The sequence below is a fragment of the Lissotriton vulgaris genome, chromosome 7 (assembly GCF_964263255.1).
Source record: "Lissotriton vulgaris chromosome 7, aLisVul1.2, whole genome shotgun sequence".
Taxonomy (NCBI): domain Eukaryota; kingdom Metazoa; phylum Chordata; class Amphibia; order Caudata; family Salamandridae; genus Lissotriton; species Lissotriton vulgaris.
The window spans coordinates 309891817-309901437 of record NC_141695.1 but is presented as its reverse complement, the minus strand read 5'-3'; the positions used below and the strand labels follow the sequence as shown (position 1 = coordinate 309901437).

The 9621-nt window shown below is 41.0% G+C and overlaps 1 long non-coding RNA gene across 1 annotated transcript; it reads right to left on the bottom strand.

The window, feature by feature from the left end:
* Positions 1–7445: 7445 nt before the first annotated feature.
* On the bottom strand, positions 7446–8565 carry LOC147701441 (uncharacterized). Its single transcript, XR_015297182.1, has 3 exons — positions 8522–8565; positions 7945–8027; positions 7446–7862 (listed from the first exon to the last, which is right to left on the bottom strand). It is a non-coding gene; the product is annotated as an uncharacterized LOC147701441 (long non-coding RNA).
* Positions 8566–9621: the final 1056 nt, after the last annotated feature.

Genomic DNA, 9621 nt, shown 5'->3' with positions numbered 1-9621 from the left:
ACCCGAACAAGAGATACACGAACAGGGCAGAGGCAGTGTCAGTAGTCACACCAGGCCGGCAGTAGGCGACTCCGCAGCCACAAGAACTCCGTCAGCAGGGACCACAAACAGCCGCTTCGCATTCCAATCGTGCGGAGCGTCAGTGAAGGCAGCAACCACCCAGGAGACAATGGCGTATCCCTGGCACGGAGTTCAGCTCGACGTAACTCCGTCTAGGAACCACCAATTTAGAAGCGGAAAGCTGCTCTCGTGTCTGCGACCATCCACCTAGTAGAATCCACTAATGTGGATCAGGATTTCCAACAGGATATTTGCGGAGGGTCGGAGGGTCCGCGGAGCTCCGAGCTTACGCGGCCATCTTGGTTGCCCGCGAAGCTCCTCCCCCCACTGCCTTGCTTCTTGAGGTCTTCCCTGCTCTCTGAGACTTTGAGAAGACTGGGCCTGCTCCCTTCATTCCGGGCTAACCTGGGTTACTCCAAGGGTCAGTTGGCTGACACCCTGTTCTGAACTACGGGGATACATCAAGCTCCAGAGGCTTCCCTGCAACTGGCCTATCAAATGGTCCTACCTGACCCCTGCTGGTCTCTCTTAAAGGAAGTTTCACATCCCCAAGAGGTACATCTCAGGTCGTGGATCCTTTCCTGGAATCAATTGAGCTCTTCTTGTGTTACCATGCATTTTTGAACTCTGTGCTCCTCTCTTCTGTGAGAAGGTAACTTTTTCAGCTGGATTAACCTGGTCCCTGTATCCGGCCCACACTCCCTCACGGTTGACTTGAACATATGACTTCTTCCTGGTCTAGCATGACAAGATACCCACAGTAAGTGTGTTTTGCTTCTTGATGTTAAATTTACTTAAACTTTTAAAATTGCATAGCCCTGATTCGACTTCTTATATTTATTTAAGTTTGCTGTCGTTTTACTTATTCAATATTATTCTGTTTTACTAAATTGTTGTGGGATTATTCTTGTGTCATGTTTTCACTTTTTTACTGTTTGTGTGCTGCATAAATACTTGCAAAAAGAACTATTAATGGACAGAATACAGAGCAATGTCAAACATTCACCCCAGTAAAGAGATCTGGGCCTAAATCCATCTTTTTTTTTTGCTCACCGTGCCATTACAGTTTGGACCCAGCCATAAGCAAATCAGTCTTGACCCTGTGCCCAATGGGAGCAGTCCAGCCCGAACTGCCAGGCCAGATCCTCCCTGGACTGAAAACAAGCATCCTTCACCCCTCTTCAGCCAGGATAGCTTGATTCCAGTGACATGGAGAGCACAGGACTTACGTCTGAGCATACCCGTCCCACTCAGAGTGACAATTGCAAAAAGAACTATTGATGGACAGAATGCAGAAAAATGCCATACATTCACCCTAGTACAGAGATCTGGGCCTAAATCTATTGTTTTATTTGCTCACCATGCCATCCCAGTTTGGACCCAGCCATATGCAAATCAGTCTTGACCCTGCGCCCAATGGGAACAGTCCAGCCCGAACTGCCAGGCCAGGTCCTACCTGGATTGGAAACCAGCATCCAGGGAGGACCTTTGGTATCGCTTTGTTTGCCCTAAGTTGGCAGGGTATGCCCAGACGTGGGTCCCTTGCTCACTTTGCCACTGGATTCAAGCTGGCCTGGCTGATGACGGCTGATTAGCCAGAAACCGGTCCCAGGATGCTTGTTTCTGGTCCAGGGAAGACATGACTTGGCAGTTCGGGCTGGACTGTTCCCATGAGGCACAGGGTCAGACTGATTTGCATATGGCCATGTCTGAACTGGGGTTGTGGAGTGAGCTAAAGAATGATGATGGATTAAACTCAGATCAGTTGACTGGGGGTAAGTGTTTGATTTGCTCAAGCGCTCCATCCATCATCCCCTTTGGTATCGCTTTGTTTGGCATAAATACTTTGCACAGTGCCTCTAAGTTAAGCCTGACTGCTTCTGTGCGAAGCTATCAGAGGGTTGAGAACCGTTTAATTTAGTGACTTTTGTGGTTCGCATTGACCAGGATTGTGGTTGTTGTTTGAGAAGGAGTTTCACCTCCCTCAATTAAAAACCCAATTTCCTACACTGTAGTTGATTGGCTGTATCTATCAATATTATGGCTGCTTCTTCAACAGAAGGAAAAGGAGGGTTGCTAGGGCTCAATTGATGCGCAGTCTGATGTCATTTGATGGTTTGGTTGAAGGGCATGACTTGCGTGTTAATTATGTTCTGTACTGACCCTTCCTTTGTTCTCCCATTTTCTCTCTAACTTTTTGACTTCTCTCAGAGTTCAGTACTCTGGGCTTTTTAAAACTTCCTCCATATCTCATCCCCCCTTCACTATGATAAAGTGCATTGGTAGACTAAAACCATTTTTACCCACATACACAGCATGCTGCAGTGGATTCTAAAGCAGTTTATCACCCCCAAAAGCAGTTCCTCAGTGCTTTCAGAGACCTATTTGTTTTTCCAGAACTTGACTGTTTTAACAGATGGATGTTAAAGAAATAAGTTATATATGTATGTCAGTTGTGATTGCAGTGAGAGATGTCTCTACTTAGCCATACATCTTCCTAGCAGATATTATCCATCTATGAGCAAATAAAAACACAACACTGTGGTACAGCACAGCCAATCGATTTACAATAAAGGCAAATAGTTAGAGTGATTCATTATATAGTCTCTGTAAGAAACAAACAACAAACCCTGTGGTGTAACTATGGGCATAAGGATATATTGGTGGGTGCCTCAGCTTGCCCCAGCCAGAGAGAAGCCAGCCTCCAGTGTGTCATCAAACTTAACTGAGTCTAAAATTAATAAATATCATTCACCACCCACTTATCTTCACCCTGCCAGTGAGCAACGCCTTTCTTAACCTTATACAATTGAGAGTAATACTACCAAAATTAATTGCACCCAAAGAGGCCATTGTAGGTACAGATTGCCAATCCTAGACCTCTTAAGTGATTCATATTAGTGCAACACCATGGGATAAACCCAGCATGATCATGAAGTGATAAAAAAAGGTTTTGTAGCTGTCTTCTAACTTCTGGCTGACAATATATTGATTAAGCAATCCTCTTGGAATCGGTTTCACATGATGATGGCGGTGCAGATGACCATGCCAGGTAGGTTAGAGACTTGACTTGTGATTAACAGTAATAGGTAACTCTTCCAGACATATTTGAGAATTAATTACTGAAGACCAATATTGAGATGCTAATGTAAAGTGCAATCCAAGACTCCGAATGGGTTCTAAAATAATTTTAAGTGTCCCAAGTGCTTCAAGACACTGGTGTGGTAAATTTCAGCCAAGTTGACACAATAGAGTTTAGTCTCCATGGAAACATATGGAAGGTGGCTTAGCTCAAGTAAGAATGTCTCAATTGTATTCTAGTAAACATGAGTGTTGTACATCTTACTTTAATTTATTACCTTTTCTCTTTGTTTTGTATCATAGTTTGATTTAATATACAACACAGCTCTTAACATGCTTTTGCATTGGTATGTCACTGTGGAACACTCACCATGTATTTATGTCATGTCATGGTTTCTTGGGCTCAGATGATGGATTAAACTCAGATCAAATGACTGGGGGTAAGTGTTTGATTTGCTCAAGCGCTCCGTCCATCATCCCCTTTGGTATCGCTTTGTTTGGCATAAATACTTTGCACAGTGTCTCTAAGTTAAGCCAGACTGCTTCTGTGCGAAGCTATCAGAGGGTTGAGAACCGTTTAATTTAGTGACTTTTGTGGTTCGCATTGACCAGGACTGTGGTCAACTTTGCTTGTTATTCCTCACTTTCCTGTTGCCTGCTTGCAGGCCTTTTTTGTCAATAAAGCTTTATTGACTAATCCTAAGCCACGTCATTCTTGTGTCACTACAAATTGGCAACGATTACCTGTGGGACTTCATAGACAAGAAAGGCCTGCGGCTAATCAGCAATTTTACAGCAGATTGATATCTAGGCACAATAACAACGAGCGGTGAGCGACGATCGACTGTGAAATATTATAGAGGTCAGTTTGTGTATCAGCATTGTGAGCCTGTTGCGAGTCTTAACTAAAGATTTAAGAATGTTATTCATACGCGAGACTGCAGAGAAAGCAGTGCATTACATACCGTTAAAATTGAAGAATTGACAGTTAACAAACTGTAATGGCCGCGTTCACGAACGCACCGTCGCACGCGAGCATTCTTCTGTGATGCAATGCATGCTGAGCAAACAGGAAGGTACGCGTCACCATGCACATAAGCAAGTTGCATGCGTGACTCAATTTTGAAAACATGCAATTTCAAAGGAAAAGTATTGGAAGACGGGATTGGGCAGACATTTAATGAAGCAAGGTTTAGCACTCGAGGATTCAAAAAAGGAAAAAGGTGAACATTTCTTAACTATTTAAAAATAAAGCATGTGTTGTACTATTATTAAATCAGTGAAAGTGCAAAAAGGCAGAAGTGAAGAAAATTAGTATCAACTTCATTCTTTGAAAACCTACAAGTTGGTCATAACTAATGGTGAGAATTTAAATACATTATTGAAACTGATTAGTTTCATAAAAGGTCTGTTTTTAGTTTTATTTCATGACTAGTAAGTCGTTGTAACCAACATACATTTTCTGATCTTCAAGAATTATAAGCTCAAAGTAATACAATTTGCATCCCTACCGCATTTTTAAATGAACCTGGTAAACCTAACATGCGCTGGAAAAATTGATTAAGATCTTTCGAGAACTATCTAATTGCAATAGATGGAAAGGCATATGAGCCAGAAAGAAAGAAAGCAATAAAGTTTGGTTTACAGGGAACGGCAGGTCAGGAAATATTTGACAGTTTGCCAGAGTAGGAAAGTCCACTAGGCCAGTTCATACCATTAAATGAGTACCAGGAAGCTATTAAAAGAATGAAAAATTAATTTGGAGTGGAACCAAACATCGTGATTGGAAGGCATCGTTTTTGCATGAGATAACAGCAGGAGAAGGAGACGATAGAAGAGTATATTGTGAGTTTAAGAGTTTTGGCAACAAAGTGTGAATGTAATGATTGGTTGACATATACATTGGAGACCAGTTTGTCGTCCACTGTTTCTCAAAGAAAATACAAGAGAGAATGGTGTTGTTGTATATTCTTACTTGTGTTTCTCCATGCTTAACACTTACTATGTGTTTGAGTCTTTCATTTGTGTTTTGTTTGTAAGGGGAGGAGATGTGTTGTATATTCTTACTTGGTTCAATATGGCTACTTGGTGTCTGTAGTCCTTTCTTAGTGTTCCTACCTTCTCTATCTCCCATAGTACCTAAGTGTGTTCTATCTGGTGTGTGTGGAGATTCCAGCCTTGGCAGTTGGTCTGGTCAGCTCTGAGGTGTTACTGCTCTGCTGTCTTGTCTTATTCTATGTAACTTAATAAACCTAACTTAATAACCTGAAGACGTGTTCTGCTACCTACTTAATCTATTCACAACAGTTGTCTTACAGGAATCCAACTCTACACGAAGTAATAGATATAGCAGAAGGGATTGAGCTTTCTCTTGAGTCATCGATAGTTCTATCTGCGGAAAACGTACAAAATTCTAATGTTTTTTCTTTACAGGACAGAAGAAAACAAAAATACAAAAATGAAGAAAGAAATAGAGTTGGTAGTTTTGTTGATTCAAGATGTATTGTATGTTTCAGATGTGGTTCTAAAAATCACAAGGCAGACTATCAAGGATGTCCAGCAAAGGGTAAGAAATGTACAAAATGTTTTAAGGTTGGTCATTTTGCCAGTGTATGTAAAAACAAGTCAGTATCAAAAAGTTAAAGTAATTAACATTGAAGATTTTGATGAGGGGATGTGTTTGAATATTGTTTTGACTGTAGAGGAGAAAACTGGTAGGATTAAAAGACCACTTGGCTATCTTAAAATAGGAGCAGTTGAGTTAGAAATATTGGCTGATTCACGTTCTCCTATTACAATAATATCAGATAAAACATATGAGGAATCTTGGCCCAATATTAAACTTCTCTTCACTGATGTAAATCCAAAAGCCTTTGGGGAATGCGACATTAATATGTTGGGTTATTTTCAGAATTCTTTTTTTTTAAAGGAAGATCAATTTCAACAAACATTTATGTTGCTAAGAGGGGTAGAAATATTTTGGGATGTAAAGACTTAGCAAAACTAGACATTATTCTAAAACCAAGAGCAGTAGATTCAATAGTTTTAGGTGTGATTGATGATACAAACATAAAGAGGGTGTCTGATGTTAAAACATTAGATGAGGTTTTGAAAAAATATGATTCAGTTTTTGATGACCGAATAGGATTTCTCAAAGGTTTTGTACGCTCAATCAAGATTAAAAAGAATGCTATTAGAGTGAAACATAAGGTCAGAGCTGTACCCTTGTCCGTTAGAGGAGAACTTGAACAGTTAGTGAACAAATAAGTTGAGGAAAAAGTAATTGAACCAACAGACTCTTCAAAGTGGGTATCTGCTATTGTGATTATTAAAAAAAATAATGGCATGATTCGGCTCTGTGCTGACTTGATGTCATTAAATAAAAATATAGCGGTAGACTACCATCCCCTACCAAAAATCCAAGACATGTTAGAGATGTAAAGAAAAGCATTGTGGAAGCACCTTCTTTGCATCCTTATGATTCAGAAGGAAGTAATATTGTAACAGTTGATCCGACTGCTGTTGGATAGGTGCAGTTTTCACACAAAAAGTTAAAGGATGTATGCAGACAGTAACGTTTATCCCTAGGAGATTTAACAATGCAGGTCTTTTTTACAGCACACTAGAAAGAGAGACTTTGGCATGCGCGTGGGCTGTTGAGAAGCTAAAGATGTAGGGGCAAGTATTTCGAGGTTGTAATGGACCATAAGCCTTTAACTTACATGATGGGCGGGTGTAGGACAGGTAACAGAAAGGCATCTTTTAGACTTGTAAGTTTGTTTGTTAAATTACAAGAATTAAATTTTACAATCAAACATATTTCTGGAAAACAATATACGTGTTGACGGTTTGTCAAGTATTCCAGTTTTAGAATCAGAGGCAGAACTTTCAGAAGATAGAGAGTGTGTAGTTGCAGGTGTTGATATTTTTCGGGATACTGATTGCACATGTTCGGAAAAAGAATGGTTTGATTTAAGTAATAATGACCCGGTCCTTAAGAAAGTTATGGAATATGTCATTGGTAAATGCCCACCCATTAGGAACTTAAGTAATGCACTGAAACCTTTTCAGAAATTTCTGATGAGTTAAGTATAGAAAATGCAAAACATTCAAATGGATCCCCCTTCAGTCAAGGAAGACAGTCAGCCATACACTCATCGCCGTTACAGAATAAAGAGTTGACCCAACGGCACTGGGACCTGGGTAGTCAATGTTACATATAAGGGGGTCCCAGTTGAAACAAATCCTTGCGCACAGAAAAAGGAAAAATTTCAGGGAAAAAAATACAATCTTTACAATTCTTTTGTTGAGTGATGTTTTAATTCACATCCTCAATTGCAGATTAGTTGCACGTACATTCATCAAAATTAATACATTATTCTTGATGCCCAAAAGAAGAAGGAAGGGGGAAGTGAGGGGGTTAAAGTAGTGAGGGTGGTGTGAATATAGAAAAGGTTCAAAAGAAATCACAGGTGGTCCTTTATACATTTGAAAAAATTATACCACAGGGGCGTATTCACATTGCCATTCAAGTATTTCGATACAGATTCTCATTCCTATCCCAATACATTGGACACAGCCAGAAATGAACTGTTGTAGATGGGTAGGGAAAAACAGGTGGTATGTCGACGTTTCGACCCCAGTATTGTAGACTGGTTCATGCCCTACTGCGGGGTCTTCATCAGGACAGGTGGGGGTTCTGGGAAGGTGAGGGCGGACACCTATGGTTTAAAAACAAGGGAATCAGCTGGGGAATACCACTTCCAATTGCTTAGATGAGCTGCTACAGTCGCAAGACATTACCTATATAGTCACAGTGGATTGTGTGGCACCTTCCAGGACGAGGAGTGGGCCCGAAGGCTTCGGATGTTGAAGAGAGCGTCAATCTAGAAAAGTTAGGCTATTGTCAGTGAAGTGGACATTGATTAAGTGAGTCCCACATGGCTGCGAACATAAATGTTCAAGAACGTGCTTCAGTTAACAAGCATCAGAAAAATACCCAGCCGGGTTAAAACGGGGGAATAGGCATCACATACTAGAGGACCGCACAACCATGGCACATCTAGATATACCAAACTCATTGAGCCCAAATTACTGTCTGGTATACTGTCTCTGTCATCATCATGTAAAACACATTATTCTTAAAAAATAAGGAAAAATAAGGTCGTTATGCACTGAGTCGTACTAAACAAAAGCAATTACCCGAGGGGACACAATCCTGTGACATCAATATTATTAGGGTATTACGTTGGACAATGAATCTCGAGTTCAATTCTGTGAGATTATCTGTGGTAGGCAAAGAGGGGGTTCAGTCAGGATGCCCTTGCACGAAACTTTGGTACGTTAGGTTACTACTTATAGTTCCAGTAAAAAAACTCACCGCAAGCGTGGCGGTTTAGACTCCTGCCACATCCGAGCTCCAATCTACAAGAAAATGGGGGGACGGATGTTTATTGAACTGGTCACATTTGCTGTAACAGATAAACGTCATGAGAAAGCTGATAAAAGCCATAGGTCACTTACCACGGATAAACAGTCTGTCTTGTCTCACAGGCACCTCATCGGAAGTGAGTTCGTGCGGGACCTACAAAGCTACTTAAAGGGGAAGGACCGGCAACAGCGAGTGTACTCGCAGCAGCTAGATGCCTGCAGCTCTACTAGCCAATGACATTGCACGGCATAGTTCATGGAAAAAAGACTACTGCGTAGTTGTACGGGCCGGTAGAAAATAAGCTCCATGGTTATTCTGCTTATTTAGAAAGATGTGGTTTCAAACATCGAGATTACTTGACAGCGGGATGGCTGACCTTTGTGAGGAATGTAGGACATTTGGCCACACTGGGAACAGTCCGTTTGCACACTAGATCTGATTGTGGGTATTGGTTACAAAGTACAAAGTACTCATAGCATATCACCAAGAATTGACAGGAAATATCACAACAATATAATTCCTGATATATACATATTAACATTCGGAATCGCATTGTCGCACTGTTCATCTGTTAATGTCCTGTGGGGAGACAAAAGTATTCTCGAAAGAACCTCCAAGTATTTACATGAAACACATTATCATATAAGAAAACCACACCTCATTAACATAAACACGCCAATTGGGCATAACTAGTATCTTGTTCATTCAGCCCATGTTGGATCGTGTCCAAACGGGTCATCCATTTACTTTCTCTTACATTAAGGACAGAACCAATGTTTTCGCCCCTCGGGCCCAGGGAGACCTTTTCAAGGACCACCCATTGTAACTCTTCGACTGTGTGGCCTGCCCTCTTATAGTGGTCCACTAGGGGTGCCCCTACCACCTCAACACCTAAACATCTCTCAACAAAAGAATTGTAAAGATTGTATTTTTTTCCCTGAAAATTTTCCTTTTTCTGTGCGCAAGGATTTGTTTCAACTGGGACCACCTTATATGTAGCATACACTCATCACCAGCAGACTGGACTATGGAAATGCACTCTACGCCTT